This window comes from Engystomops pustulosus, chromosome 7 (assembly GCF_040894005.1).
Source record: "Engystomops pustulosus chromosome 7, aEngPut4.maternal, whole genome shotgun sequence".
In the NCBI taxonomy this organism is placed as follows: domain Eukaryota; kingdom Metazoa; phylum Chordata; class Amphibia; order Anura; family Leptodactylidae; genus Engystomops; species Engystomops pustulosus.
In genome coordinates, this window is record NC_092417.1 from 20509806 (window position 1) to 20525885 (window position 16080).

The following is a 16080-nucleotide window of genomic DNA, read 5'->3' on the forward strand; positions in this document are numbered from 1 at the left end:
GTCCTCCAGCCTCCTCCTCCTGTACCCCAGCCTCCTTCAGCATCATCCTGTCCTCCAGCCTCCTCCTCCTGTACCCCAGCCTCCTATAGCACCATCCTGTCCTCCAGCCTCCTGTCCCCCAGCCTCCTCCAGCATCATCCTGTCCTCCATCCTCCTGTCCCCCAGCCTTCTCCTCCTGTCCCCCAGCCTCTTCCAGCATCATCGTGTCCCCCCAGCCTCCTTTCCCCCAGCCTCCTCCTCCTGTCCCCCAGCCTCTTCCAGCATCATCGTGTCCCCCCAGCCTCCTCCTCCTGTCCCCCACCCTCCTCCAGCATCATCCTGTCCCCCAGCCTCCTCCTCCTGTACCACAGCATCCATCATCCTGTCCTCCAGCCCCCTGTCCCCCAGCCTTCTCCTCCTGTCCTCCAGCCTCCTCCAGCATCATCGTGTCCCCCCAGCCTCCTTTCCCCCAGCCTTCTCCTCCTGTACCCCAGCCTCCTCCAGTTTCCTTCTCCTGTCCCCAAGGATACCAAAATTATAGGTTTTATAATGATTTTATACTTTAACAAAAATTAAAACCTCCTCTTCATATTGCCATCTTCTGATGCTAAGTTGTTCTTTTTAGTGGTCTTGTTTTAGAGTGCAGAACATTTTTTATATCACTTTTTAGAGCATTTTTTTAAAAGGTATTAATTAAAAATCTTTTTTTGGAAAGTTTTTTTGCGTTTTTTTCTCCGGCGTTTACCGTGCAGGTCCAGTAACGATTCTTTTTTACAGATTGTTACATACCAAAATACCGTATATATTCCGGCGTATAAGACGACTTTTGAAGACAGAAAAATCTTCTGTCTTGTCTGGGGTCGTCTTATACGCCAGTAATCCCGACCGCCCGCCGTGTATTCACGGGCTGAGCCCTCACCATAGCCGGTAAGTCTTTGCTGCATATTGCAGCGAAAACACCGGTTTTCACAGCGATGGCTGCCGGCAGCCTCAAAAATCTGCCGGCAGCCTCAAAAAGACATCGGGGCGCATACTCGCCCTCTGGTGGCCCCGATGTCTGCGCGGCTCGTCTTCAGCCTACCGCGCCGTCTTCTTTCTTCTGCCAGGCGCCGCCATGTTTTTCCCCGGGGCAGCGCCTAGTATGACGTCAGCAGCGGCGCATCATACTAGGCGCCTGCCGGGGAAGATCAATGGCGGCGCCCGGCAGAAGAAAGAAGACGGCGCGGAAGACTGAAGATGAGCCGCGCGGACATCAGGGGAGCAGCGCTGCACATTGGGGCCACCGGAGGGTGAGTATATAAGTTTTTTTTTTAATGCTGGGCTGTGCTGTATACTACTGGGGGCTGTGCTGTATACTACTGGGGGCAGTGCTGTATACTACTGGGGGCAGTGCTGTATACTACTGGGGGCTGTGCTGTATACTACTAGGGGCAGTGCTGTATACTACTGGGGGCAGTGCTGTATACTACTGGGGGCAGTGCTGTATACTACTGGGGGCTGTGCTGTATACTACTGGGGGCTGTGCTGTATACTACTGGGGGCAGTGCTGTATACTACTGGGGGCAGTGCTGTATACTACTGGGGGCAGTGCTGTATACTACTGGGGGCAGTGCTGTATACTACTGGGGGCTGTGCTGTATACTACTAGGGGCAGTGCTGTATACTACTGGGGGCAGTGCTGTATACTACTGGGGGCAGTGCTGTATACTACTGGGGGCTGTGCTGTATACTACTAGGGGCAGTGCTGTATACTACTGGGGGCTGTGCTGTATACTACTAGGGGCAGTGCTGTATACTACTGAGGGCTGTGCTGTATACTACTGGGGGCAGTGCTGTATACTACTGGGGGCAGTGCTGTATACTACTGGGGGCTGTGCTGTATACTACTAGGGGCAGTGCTGTATACTACTGGGGGCAGTGCTGTATACTACTGGGGGCAGTGCTGTATACTACTGGGGGCAGTGCTGTATACTACTGGGGGCAGTGCTGTATACTACTGGGGGCAGTGCTGTATACTACTGGGGGCTGTGCTGTATACTACTAGGGGCAGTGCTGTATACTACTGGGGGCAGTGCTGTATACTACTGGGGGCAGTGCTGTATACTACTGGGGGCTGTGCTGTATACTACTGGGGGCAGTGCTGTATACTACTGGGGGCAGTGCTGTATACTACTGGGGGCAGTGCTGTATACTACTGGGGGCTGTGCTGTATACTACTAGGGGCAGTGCTGTATACTACTGGGGGCAGTGCTGTATACTACTGGGGGCAGTGCTGTATACTACTGGGGGCTGTGCTGTATACTACTGGGGGCTGTGCTGTATACTACTGGGGGCAGTGCTGTATACTACTGGGGGCAGTGCTGTATACTACTGGGGGCAGTGCTGTATACTACTGGGGGCAGTGCTGTATACTACTGGGGGCTGTGCTGTATACTACTAGGGGCAGTGCTGTATACTACTGGGGGCAGTGCTGTATACTACTGGGGGCAGTGCTGTATACTACTGGGGGCTGTGCTGTATACTACTAGGGGCAGTGCTGTATACTACTGGGGGCTGTGCTGTATACTACTAGGGGCAGTGCTGTATACTACTGAGGGCTGTGCTGTATACTACTGGGGGCAGTGCTGTATACTACTGGGGGCAGTGCTGTATACTACTGGGGGCTGTGCTGTATACTACTGGGGGCTGTGCTGTATACTACTAGGGGCAGTGCTGTATACTACTGGGGGCAGTGCTGTATACTAATGGGGGCAGTGCTGTATACTACTGGGGGCAGTGCTGTATACTACTGGGGGCTGTGCTGTATACTACTGGGGGCTGTGCTGTATACTACTGGGGGCAGTGCTGTATACTACTGGGGGCTGTGCTGTATACTACTGGGGGCTGTGCTGTATACTACTAGGGGCAGTGCTGTATACTACTGGGGGCTGTGCTGTATACTACTGGGGGCTGTGCTGTATACTACTAGGGGCAGTGCTGTCTACTACGGGGGGCTGTGCTGTATACTACTGGGGGCTGTGCTGTATACTACTAGGGGCAGTGCTGTATACTACTGGGGGCTGTGCTGTATACTAATGGGGGCTGTGCTGTATACTACTGGGGGCTGTGCTGTATACTACTGGGGGCAGGCTGTATACTACTGGGGGCTGTATACTACTGGGGGCTGTGCTGTATACTACTGGGGGCTGTATACTACTGGGGGCTGTGCTGTATACTACTGGGGGCTGTGTACTACTGGGGGCTGTGCTGTATACTACTGGGGGCAGTGCTGCATACTACTGGGGGCAAGCTGCATACTACTGGGGGCAAGCTGCATACTACTGGGGGCAAGCTGCATACTACTGGGGGCAGTGCTGTATACTACTGGGGGCTGTGCTGTATACTACTGGGGGCTGTGCTGTATACTACTGGGGGCAGTGCTGTATACTACTGGGGGCTGTGCTGTATACTACTGGGGGCTGTGCTGTATGCTACTGGGGGCAGTGCTGTATACTACTGGGGGCAGTGCTGTATACTACTGGGGGCAGGCTGTATACTACTGGGGGCAGTGCTGTATACTACTGAGGGCTGTGCTGTATACTACTGGGGGCTGTGCTGTATACTACTGGGGGCAAGCTGCATACTACTGGGGGCAGTGCTGTATACTACTGGGGGCTGTGCTGTATGCTACTGGGGGCAGTGCTGTATACTACTGGGGGCAGTGCTGTATACTACTGGGGGCAGGCTGTATACTACTGGGGGCAGTGCTGTATACTACTGAGGGCTGTGCTGTATACTACTGGGGGCTGTGCTGTATACTACTGGGGGCAAGCTGCATACTACTGGGGGCAGTGCTGTATACTACTGGGGGCAGTGCTGTATACTACTGGGGGCTGTGCTGTATACTACTGGGGGCAAGCTGTATACTACTGGGGGCAGTGCTGTATACTACTGGGGGCAGTGCTGTATACTACTGGGGGCAGTGCTGTATACTACTGGGGGCTGTGCTGTATGCTACTGGGGGCAGTGCTGTATACTACTGGGGGCAGTGCTGTATACTACTGGGGGCAGGCTGTATACTACTGGGGGCAGTGCTGTATACTACTGAGGGCTGTGCTGTATACTACTGGGGGCAGTGCTGTATACTACTAGGGGCAGTGCTGTATACTACTGGGGGCAGTGCTGTATACTACTGGGGGCAGTGCTGTATACTACTGGGGGCAGTGCTGTATACTACTGGGGGCAGTGCTGTATACTACTGGGGGCTGTGCTGTATACTACTAGGGGCAGTGCTGTATACTACTGGGGGCAGTGCTGTATACTACTGGGGGCAGTGCTGTATACTACTGGGGGCTGTGCTGTATACTACTAGGGGCAGTGCTGTATACTACTGGGGGCTGTGCTGTATACTACTAGGGGCAGTGCTGTATACTACTGAGGGCTGTGCTGTATACTACTGGGGGCAGTGCTGTATACTACTGGGGGCAGTGCTGTATACTACTGGGGGCTGTGCTGTATACTACTGGGGGCTGTGCTGTATACTACTAGGGGCAGTGCTGTATACTACTGGGGGCAGTGCTGTATACTAATGGGGGCAGTGCTGTATACTACTGGGGGCAGTGCTGTATACTACTGGGGGCTGTGCTGTATACTACTGGGGGCTGTGCTGTATACTACTGGGGGCTGTGCTGTATACTACTGGGGGCAGTGCTGTATACTACTGGGGGCTGTGCTGTATACTACTGGGGGCTGTGCTGTATACTACTAGGGGCAGTGCTGTATACTACTGGGGGCTGTGCTGTATACTACTGGGGGCTGTGCTGTATACTACTAGGGGCAGTGCTGTCTACTACGGGGGGCTGTGCTGTATACTACTGGGGGCTGTGCTGTATACTACTAGGGGCAGTGCTGTATACTACTGGGGGCTGTGCTGTATACTAATGGGGGCTGTGCTGTATACTACTGGGGGCTGTGCTGTATACTACTGGGGGCAGGCTGTATACTACTGGGGGCTGTATACTACTGGGGGCTGTGCTGTATACTACTGGGGGCTGTATACTACTGGGGGCTGTGCTGTATACTACTGGGGGCTGTATACTACTGGGGGCTGTGCTGTATACTACTGGGGGCAGTGCTGCATACTACTGGGGGCAAGCTGCATACTACTGGGGGCAAGCTGCATACTACTGGGGGCAGTGCTGTATACTACTGGGGGCTGTGCTGTATACTACTGGGGGCTGTGCTGTATACTACTGGGGGCAGTGCTGTATACTACTGGGGGCTGTGCTGTATACTACTGGGGGCTGTGCTGTATGCTACTGGGGGCAGTGCTGTATACTACTGGGGGCAGTGCTGTATACTACTGGGGGCAGGCTGTATACTACTGGGGGCAGTGCTGTATACTACTGAGGGCTGTGCTGTATACTACTGGGGGCTGTGCTGTATACTACTGGGGGCAAGCTGCATACTACTGGGGGCAGTGCTGTATACTACTGGGGGCTGTGCTGTATGCTACTGGGGGCAGTGCTGTATACTACTGGGGGCAGTGCTGTATACTACTGGGGGCAGGCTGTATACTACTGGGGGCAGTGCTGTATACTACTGAGGGCTGTGCTGTATACTACTGGGGGCTGTGCTGTATACTACTGGGGGCAAGCTGCATACTACTGGGGGCAGTGCTGTATACTACTGGGGGCAGTGCTGTATACTACTGGGGGCTGTGCTGTATACTACTGGGGGCAAGCTGTATACTACTGGGGGCAGTGCTGTATACTACTGGGGGCAGTGCTGTATACTACTGGGGGCAGTGCTGTATACTACTGGGGGCTGTGCTGTATGCTACTGGGGGCAGTGCTGTATACTACTGGGGGCAGTGCTGTATACTACTGGGGGCAGGCTGTATACTACTGGGGGCAGTGCTGTATACTACTGAGGGCTGTGCTGTATACTACTGGGGGCAGTGCTGTATACTACTAGGGGCAGTGCTGTATACTACTGGGGGCAGTGCTGTATACTACTGGGGGCAGTGCTGTATACTACTGGGGGCTGTGCTGTAATGGTAATGTTGTTGTTGTTTGCCTTATGTTTATGAGCGACAGTTTTCCTGCTATATACCTGCATGTCATAAGAATTTACATTAAAAAAGGACCATGTTAAATTCAAATCAGTTTTTTTAAAAATTTTTATCTGTGTTTTGTATGCGTTGGAAAAGGGGTAGTCTTATACGGCGAATATATCTTAAACTCTATATTTTAAACAGGAAAGTAGGGGATCGTCTTATACGCCGGAATATACGGTATATGTATGTGTGTGGGGGTTGTGTTTTTGTGTGTTTTATACTTTATTAAGTGTTTTTATGGGAAAGTGACATTTTAGGGGCTTATAATTTCATGTATTTATTTTTTATTCAAGTCCAATACACTGCTCTACAATACTTCTTCATTGTAGAGCAGTGTAAACTGTCTTCCAGGGACATTGTGCAGCCCCAGGGCACTTGGCAGTCCTCGGGGCTGCCCAGAAGAGGAACAGCCTTACACGCCGTGATCATGCATGACCGCGGCGTGTAAGGGGTTAACACCCGCGATCGGAGTCAGCTCCGATCGCGGGTGTTACAGCGCGGTGTCAGCTGTGATAGACAGCTGCCAGCCGCGGCTTCTGGTGCCGGCTCTGTTCGTGAGCCGGTGCCAGAAGCGGGACGCTATACTACGTCCCGGTGCGCTAAGTATCTAGCCACAGGGACGTGGTATAAGGTCCAGGTGTGCCTAGGGGTTAATAGCTCACTGATGGCTATATCCCCCTTGGTGTGGAGAAGGGAAAAATAATCGCAATGTCTGGCGGTTCACAAGACATTGCGATTATTTCAGGGCTTGTATGTCACAAAGCTGCCATACAAGCCCTGATAGAGGTGTCCTGTCACACAGCATACACAGCTACAGGTCAGTGTGGGGGTCAGGCTGTGTCCTACCTCATCCCTGCTGTGCAGATTCTCCTAATGGACGTCTGTAGACTCTGGAGGGGGGCACATCACACAGGCTGCCCCCTCCACCTCCACAGCTTCATGAGCAGAGGGTCTCCGGGTCACACAGCAGCAGACCCTCCTGTAGATTCATCCTCAGAGATCGTGGCAGCTCACACAGGGGGGGAAGAGGAGGAGGGACCCTGCTGTGCCATGTTCTGTGCTGGGAGCTCACGATCTCCAGGTGACACCCCCCCTCCTCCCTGTTGATTCCTCCTTAGACATCCCGCGGCAGCTCACACAGGGGGAGGGGGGCGGCCCGGGGGAGGAGAAGGAGGGGCCGTGCACTGCTGTGAGCTCTGCCTTCACAGCCTCCGCGCTGCCTCCTCTGTCTCTGCAGCCGGTGTGTCCCGGGACCAGGAGACGGGACAAAGTCTCTTGGCCCGGGACAATGCAGAGGAAAGCGTGATAACCTCTTAACCTCCCGGGGCGGCGGGACACAGCTGAAAAACCGTGACAGTCCCGCCGAAACCGGGACGGTTGGGAGGTATGCCTATGTAAGAACATAAAACTGCTGCCTCTTCCTACCATAAATGTCAGACAGTCCTGTTTAAGTAACACTGTCAAATTTTACACAGCACTGTGATTCAGGTAACTACAACAGTCCTTAGTAAGTGTGTGGTCACAAATACCACCAGGCTTTGGTCCGATTGCGCATGTGTTTCTATGGAAATGCAAGTGATCGGTAACCAAAACCCAGTGTAATGCATTGTTTTAATGGACGACACCATGTTCTGGTTACTGATTGCATGCGTTTCCATAGAAATGCATCTGGATCAGGCCAAAGCCTGCCCCCATACTGTAGTGCTGCGTTTGTATATGCAGCGCTAGCAGTCTGCATTAATAGGGCTGCTGCCTCTTCCTCAATGTCACACGTATGAAACAAATATAGGAGTTTTGAAATGCAAATAAAACGCAATGGGAGGGAACCTACCTCTGATTGGGAATGTATCATTTTATTGATTCTAAACTAAACCGTCAGTTTTCAGGTTAACTTGCCGTACTGGCACTTTGCGATAAGTAATTAGGTTTTGGGTTGCAGTTTGGGCACTCGGTCTCTAAAAGGTTCGCCATCACTGGTCTATGACATTACATTGTTATATAGGGCACCTACACACTGCTCTCCAGCCTGGCTCTTCTATATGGACCTACAGCAATCCTACAGAACATCCCAGAATTATCAGGAGACGACATCATCAGTTTTCATAAGGATTTCCCGTCACTAGAGCGGAGCTAGAATATCGGAGAACACACATGGACAGGGGTTTATGGAAGAAGCCGCCATTTGTCTTTGATTGTGGAACCTCTAAAAGAAATTTTGTTTTACCAATTATAATTTTTATTAGAAGTTTTTTGTGAACATGAAATAGAAACATAAACACTTCAGGGTGTAATATTATACCCAGAGCAGAACATACAGAGGCAAAACCCTGTGAGGGGCACAACAATAATAGCTATGGATTAGTGAGATGGGGGAGTAGAAGAGAGGGATAAAAAGGGGGCAGAGGAACGAGAAGAGGGAAAGAGATAAATAAATGGGGAGGGGAGCACATGGGGTCGGCTCCAGGTATCAGTAGGCCCCGGGGTGACAGAGCCTCAGTAATACGCTTTGCAGGAAACCCCAGGTAGCGGCATTAAAATCCAGAAACTAAAAGTCTCTTGTTCCCCAAAATATTCCCTAGTTCATTCTACCAAACAGTCCCCTCATGGTTATTTTATAAAAAGCCCCCCTCACCCCCTATGGATTCCTTACGTACAGCCTTATGTGAGGACCCCACAACCCTGGGCCCCGGCACTTGTCTGGGTCTGCCCAGTGCTGTCCCCGGCCCTGGTCGCAGTGTATCAGGCTCTCGGTATATATTATTGATCCTGTAAAGCCAGTGGCCACTGATGGAGGATCCGTAGATCTCCAGCGAGCAAGGATATGTGCATGTGCAACGCCCCTGCCAAAGCATAGGCAGTCTGATAGTTGTGAATAGCGCCCTCTCCAGGTCAGGAGCTGTTATGGGGAGTCATGAACACTCTAAGATGTTTCTAGAACTTGGAATATTGTGTAATTGCAGCTGTAGATACTGCCTGGTAAGGCAACAGTTAATTGGTATATATAATTATCCAAAGATACTTCTGCTATACAAGCTGGAAGGTGATTGGAGAGGTGCTACCACCTGACCAGGGGGAGTATGAAAACGGCTGCTGGGTGAGAGCACAGGGTTTTAGTCTAGTCAGAGTGAGAGAATCCATCTTGGAGTCAGTCTGTCTGTCTCAGCAGTCCTAGGTCTTAGCAGTCAGTCAGACTGCAGGGTCTTATCCCAGAGAGAGAGAGCAGCACACCTTCAGTGCTCCCACAGCCATCAATCCCAGGAGATTCTAGTGCCTCAGGCCTACTGCCTGGCACCCAGGGCAAGTCCGGAGACTTAAGCCCAGAACTGCAGCTTCCACCACTTGCACTCATTTCCATCTGAACCAGCCCAGCCCAGTATCTACTATCAGGCTGCGTGCACCTTTCCTGCGGACCGACTCTCCATGACCATCCCAGCATAAGGAATCTGCTGTTATCTGTTTCTGGCCCATTGCCTGCTGTTCAATAAAGAGTTGTAAGTTGATTTGCACAACGTTGCCTCCATCTGATCCCTGGATACGGCTGTCACCACCACCATTACCCAGGGACTTATCTTACAGACACTCAGGGGTTGTCCCAGGGAGAACCTGTACATCTGCCTCTCCCTCCATATTTCTTGCACACACCACCTGCTGGAGACCTGCCAGGCTGTAGGACAGCCCTCCGGTCCCCATACAGCACCACCATGACACTAGCGTGCCTAGGCCGCAAACGCCAGACACTCCGGTATTCTGGGCCCCGGCTGACTCCAGGCCCCGAGAATAGGCTAGGCCCCGATGCGGGATGTAGCACACGTGCCTCGTTAAAGGGGTATTCCTCCCATGAAGAGAAGTTACTCAGCACAACAAAATAACACATTCTCTAATTCACTGTTATTAACAAATATGCCGCATTTCACAGATATAATTCCCACCTGTCTCTATCAGTCCTGCTGTACACAATTTCAGTTGCCCCTAGACACGACCCTGAAACTTCAAGCTTAGGATTGGCGGCATCTTGCATTTTTGTGTGAGATCGGGCGGATGAGATTTTGTGTCTCGTGGCTGTAGCCCCGCCCCCTGAAGCCCTAGCCCCGCCCCCTGCAGGGAGCTCACAGACACTGATCACTTTCTGGCAGGAGATTGTGAGAAGGGACAAGCTGCAAACTACAAGCTACAAGGAGATAAGTGATCCGGGGGAAGGCAGACAGGAACACAGATGTAACAGTGCCGTATGTGTAATTGCTAACTGAATTTAGGGACAGAAGTACTGGCAGGGTTAACAGATTTTACAGAATATTGCCAAAGGCAAATACGAATCATGCCATTTTCAAGTACTTGATAAAACATAACTTTTAATGTATCGTTAATAAAATACTTTTTTCTGTGTAAATAAAGATTTAAAAACCCAATATTTGTGTGGAATGGATTCAGTTGTTACTAGAAGGGTTTCATTTATTATGAGGGGTCTATATCAGGGTCTATTACTTTGGGTTATAGTGGTGCAGATCGTAACCATTGCACACATACAGGAGCCGCAGTGACCTTGTGTGCTCACTAGATGTCAGTATTGTTAATGGAGAAGTGAATGACCCTTTGGCCACTGTTTCCTGAGATTGATACATTGGGGCAGATTTACTTATCCAGTCCCATCGCGATCCCGCGGTGCGATGTCCGACGAGAATTCGGATCTGCCGCGATTCACGTAGCTCGTGCGTCCGAGATCCTGCATCCGTCGATTCCCCGCCGAAGTCCGCCGGAGTTCACCTGCTTCTTCCCGGTGATTGTAAGTGCCTGTCTTGTGACACAATTCTAAATGTTAAATCCTGCACGTTGTCCGAATCCATCGGGTTATCCAACGGCCCGCCCCCAGATTTCTGTTGCGTGCAAGCCGGCAGCCATGCGCCAAAATTAATCGCATGCGGCATAATCCCGGGGCAATTCGGTGCAAAGCAGAAATCATCGGCAACCCGGCGAAAATGCGTCCGACTGACCTTTAGTAAATGAGCCCCAATGTCTCACACGTATCCGCTGCCTATTATCACTAGTGGCTTGTGCTCTATCTAGTACACACCACGGTCTGGTCGCTATCCTGCAGCTTACTCTGACTGCAGTCCGGAGTGTTACATGGAGCAGCTGCTATGTCACTTCTCTTCCACACTCATATTGTACAATACAAAGCTTTATTATCCCCCAACATGTATCGCCATCTAATGGATCTCATGTATCGCCATCTAATGGATCTCATGTATCGCCATCTAATGGATCTCATGTATCGCCATCTAATGGATCTCATGTATCGCCATCTAATGGATCTCATGTATCGCCATCTAATGGATCTCATGTATCGCCATCTAATGCATCTCATGTATCGCCATCTAATGGATCTCATGTATCGCCATCTAATGGATCTCATGTATCGCCGTCTAATGGATCTCATGTATCGCCATGTAATGGATCTCATGTATCGCCATCTAATGGATCTCATGTATCGCCATCTAATGGATCTCATGTATCGCCATCTAATGGATCTCATGTATCTCTGATCTAATGCATCTCATGTATCGCCATCTAATGGATCTCATGTATCGCCATCTAATGCATCTCATGTATCGCCATCTCATGGATCTCATGTATCGCCATCTAATGGATCTCATGTATCGCCATCTAATGCATCTCATGTATCGCCATCTAATGGATCTCATGTATCGCCATCTAATGGATCTCATGTATCGCCGTCTAATGGATCTCATGTATCGCCATCTAATGGATCTCATGTATCGCCATCTAATGGATCTCATGTATCGCCATCTAATGGATCTCATGTATCGCCATCTAATGCATCTCATGTATCGCCATCTAATGGATCTCATGTATCGCCATCTAATGACTGGGAGGTAGTAAACATTACCCATTCTCTTTTCCGCCAGCTGTGACTTGAGATGATCACCGAAAACCATTATTACTTTAATATTCAAAATTAACCACAATCTCCGTCCGTCTCTTTGTAAACCATCGCTGCCCGAAGCGGTTTGCACAACCGGACTCTCGAATCAGCACTTCGACTTCCGGGCAAAATCCACATCAATTCACATTTTCCATCAGCTGTGACTTGAGATGATCACTGAAAACCAAAAACAACAAAAAACAAGTATCTATGGCCCTAAATCGCCTAGAGAAGGGGCCGGGGACTGTGGGGGATTTCGGTGGTTCGCCAGTTTAAAAAAGGCGGTTTCTGGCGATTGGCCCCCTCCTTTCTGGGCGGCCACCTAAGGGTGGGCTCAGCTAGGGGAAGAGGGCCGCCCTACGGCTATAAAAGTTTGAGGACACGTGGGGGGGGCCTCTTTCCTTCTACCTTCAGGATCAACAAGGTGTGAAGTCTAAGACCCCCCCTACGTGCCATCACTTACCCAGATTGTCGCCATGTCCCTCATTCTGGATGAGCAAGTGATGGACCGGATCGCCAGGGAAGGATCAGGCTGGCTGGATGTCCTCATCAAGCGCAGCGCTGCCCAGAAGGAACATAAGGGGGCCGGACCGGCGCCTGCATCACCCCCCCAGGTACCAGGCCTGCCGGATGCCTCTGCCTGTCAGGCAGAGGCCGAACGCGGCACCCGGCCACCGGCCGGCACGCCGCAACAGCGATCCCCCTGCTCCTCACCTCCTCCTCTGGGGACCCCCGATGTGCTCCCTGGCAGCGCGGCATCTGCGACTGCTCCTGAGCGGAGCGAAGAGAGAGGGCGGCCCGTGCACCGCATCAGGCCTCCAAACCGCCTCAGCCCCGGGTCCCCCCCCCCCAGCACCAGGAGACGCGGAGCGGCAGGGAAGAAGAATCCCTCGCCGCAGGTTATGGGCTCACCGGCACCCCGCAGCACAGCTGATCAGTGTGGGCTCCGGCCTGTCACTGCTCCTGGGGGTAAGAAGCGCGGTCTGCGCAAATCCCCCACCCCCCCCAACTCTGCCCCATCCCAGGTCCCTTATTGTAATCCTCCCCCCTCCTCCCCCAGGCCAAAAACCCCCCAGAGGCATGAAAAAAGCCTCCCCCTGTACCTCCATGCTGCTTCCACTCCTCCTCGGCACATGTCTCCGCAGTACAGGGCTTCCTCTGCTCCCTCCCCCTCAGGCAGTGAATCATGTAATGACACATTTCGGACACTAGATGTCGCCCCACCATCCTATCTTCCCCATCCCAGCCATGGTAGGAGGGATGCCAGACCCGCCACCTACCATCGCCATAGCTACAGCGGCGCTGACCTCCGAAAGTCGCGCCGCATTTTCGTTGCCGACTCGGGTTCTGAATATTCTCCAGCAGGTTTCATCAGTCGCAAGCATCAAAGGAACCGCCGCGACAGAGTTACGAGCTCCTCGTCCTCTGATTCAAGTGGCCGTCATGCGGCGCACTTTCACAGAAAAGGTTCCCGCCACGACTACCACCGATACCAGGAGCCGACCTGTCATCACTCAAAGAGGTCAAGAGCATCTTCCAGCTTCCCGCCACAGCGTTGCTACCTGCCACGCAGCAGACCGTCCAGCGGTGGTGCAGCAAGAAGATCGCCGCCACGCCAGTCTCCTGTTTCGCAGCAGTCGGCACCGCCACGTCAGTCTCCTGCTCCCCAGCAGTTGGCTCCCCAGGACCAGCCCACAGCGCAAGGACAGACAGCGCTCACCATTCCGGTTGATCTACCTTCTGCTGCGAACGGTGAGTTCAGTGGTCTTCCCTCGTGGTCGGCCATTACCTCTGCGCCGCAGAATACTAACACGGACACCACACACATGATATCATCCCATAAATCTGTTCTATCTCAATTAGAATCAAACCAGCAAGGGTTAGGGGTTAATGCACAAGCACAGCCCAATATTAACGTAGGGGCGGGTAATACATTTAGGGATACAATGTTTTGCGCGGTAGCCCCCTTAGGTAAATATGTCCCTGAGGAAGTGAAGAATAAAATTCAGAAGGGTGAATATGTTGATATTTGGTCCCTGCTCAATGTCGACCACATCTCGGTCGACAAGGAGAGAATTTTTGAAAAAGGTTCGGAAAAAAAGGTTAAGGCTTCAAAAACCCTACACAATTGGCTGCAGGCTTTTGCGGTGATGGCCTCCATTATCACCCAAAAATCTCCAGCCTCGGCCCCGGATTTATTCGTTTATATGGACACAATTCTAAATGCGTTTAAACTTCACGGGGGCACCGCTTGGTGGAGGTACGACGAGGAGTTTCATCGCAGCCTATCACTTAACCCCAGTATCGGCTGGGCGTCCAAGGCTACGGACGTCTGGTTACAACTGATACTGGCACAACGCTCACAACGGCCCTTTTCAGGGGCCACCGCAGGGCCAGCTCAGCAGTCTGCCCCTGCGGGTCACAAACCCACCGGAGCATGCTGGCTGTACAACGAGGGCCATTGCAGATTCTACAACTCATGCAGATTTAGGCACGAGTGTTCAATCTGCGGTGGTAATCACTCAGCCTTGCGTTGCTACCGCAAAAACAAAACAAACTCCTTCCCGTCCCAATCCACGAACCCCGGTGAACGTGCACAGGCTCGCTCACTGGCTAAAGTTATATCCCAAGAAACGGGAAGCAAGCCTTCTTGAAGGGGGTTTTCTTCTTGGTTTCTTTATCCCGCACCAACCTTCCACTACCCTTTTTATGTGCAGTAATTTGATATCTGTCCGGGAAAACCCCCTCTTGGCTCTTCAAAAAGTTTCAAAAGAGGTTCAATTAGGCAGAATGGCCGGCCCCTTTGTAGACCCCCCTTTTTTCAACTTCAGGGTTTCTCCTCTTGGCCTGGTCCCTAAAAAGGAAACGGGATCGTTTAGATTAATCCATCACTTATCTTTCCCCAAGGGTGCGTCGGTAAATGACGACATCTCAAAGGAGGATGCAGCTGTATCCTATGTTTCGTTCGACCAGGCCGTAAATTTGGTCAGGCAGGCGGGCGAAGGGGCCCTCTTAGCCAAATCTGACATAGAGTCTGCCTTTAGGTTGTTGCCAGTTCACCCGTCATGCTTCCATCTTTTAGGGTGCTATCTCGAGGGTCATTATTATTATGACATGTGTCTTCCCATGGGCTGCTCCATCTCATGTTACTATTTTTTTTTTTTAACTGCTTTATTGAATAGAATCATGAAATAAATGTACAGCTGCATTATACACAATTATTGGTACACAAAAAGAAAAGGATTGTGACAGTAATTGGAACACTTTCTTCCAGTAGTTGCTCAATCATTCTACCACCCGCCTACCCTACAGCATGTGTGTCTCCATAGCTGTGGTTTATTGTGTTACAGTAGTATCATATGTATACGCCATGTCATAATACAATGCAACCATATGAACATTGCAAAGCAAACAAAACATTACTTGCGGGTGATTCTGGTAACTCTGGATCTGTAGGTGCCGTTAAAGTACCCTTATCTTATGGCCGTTTAGTTAATAAGGTTTGAGCCCCTTGAGTGAGCTCTAGCCTGAGTGCCCCTGATCTATTCCCCAGGGTCCGGGGTGTAGCGGGCCCACACCTTTCGCTTCATGCCCAAGTAACTTATCAGCGATGGGATAGACATTGTCAACCTGCAGATTGTTCTTCTGCAAGTATTGCCCTGAGTCTATGAGGAGAATAGTGTGTCTCACCCGAGTCACACCAAGTACCCCAGATTTGGGCGAATTTATCTGGACAATTCCTGTGTTTGTATAAAACTGCCTCATAGGGAAGCATTTGATTGATTTGTGCTTTCCACATTCGTGTTGTCGGCGTGTTGGGGTCATACCACCGGAGCGCTATGCATTTTCTTGCTATGAATAATGTTTCCCGTAGGAAAATGCGGTGATAATGTGTCCAGTCTTCTTCTGATAAGACCCCTAAGAGGCACACCTCAGGTACACATGGGACCGTCAGGGTAATAAGTCTAGTGAGAAAATCTGTAACATGTTTCCAAAATCTTGCTATTGGGGTACATTCCCATATCATATGCATGAAGTCGGCTTCCAAGGAGCCACATCTAGG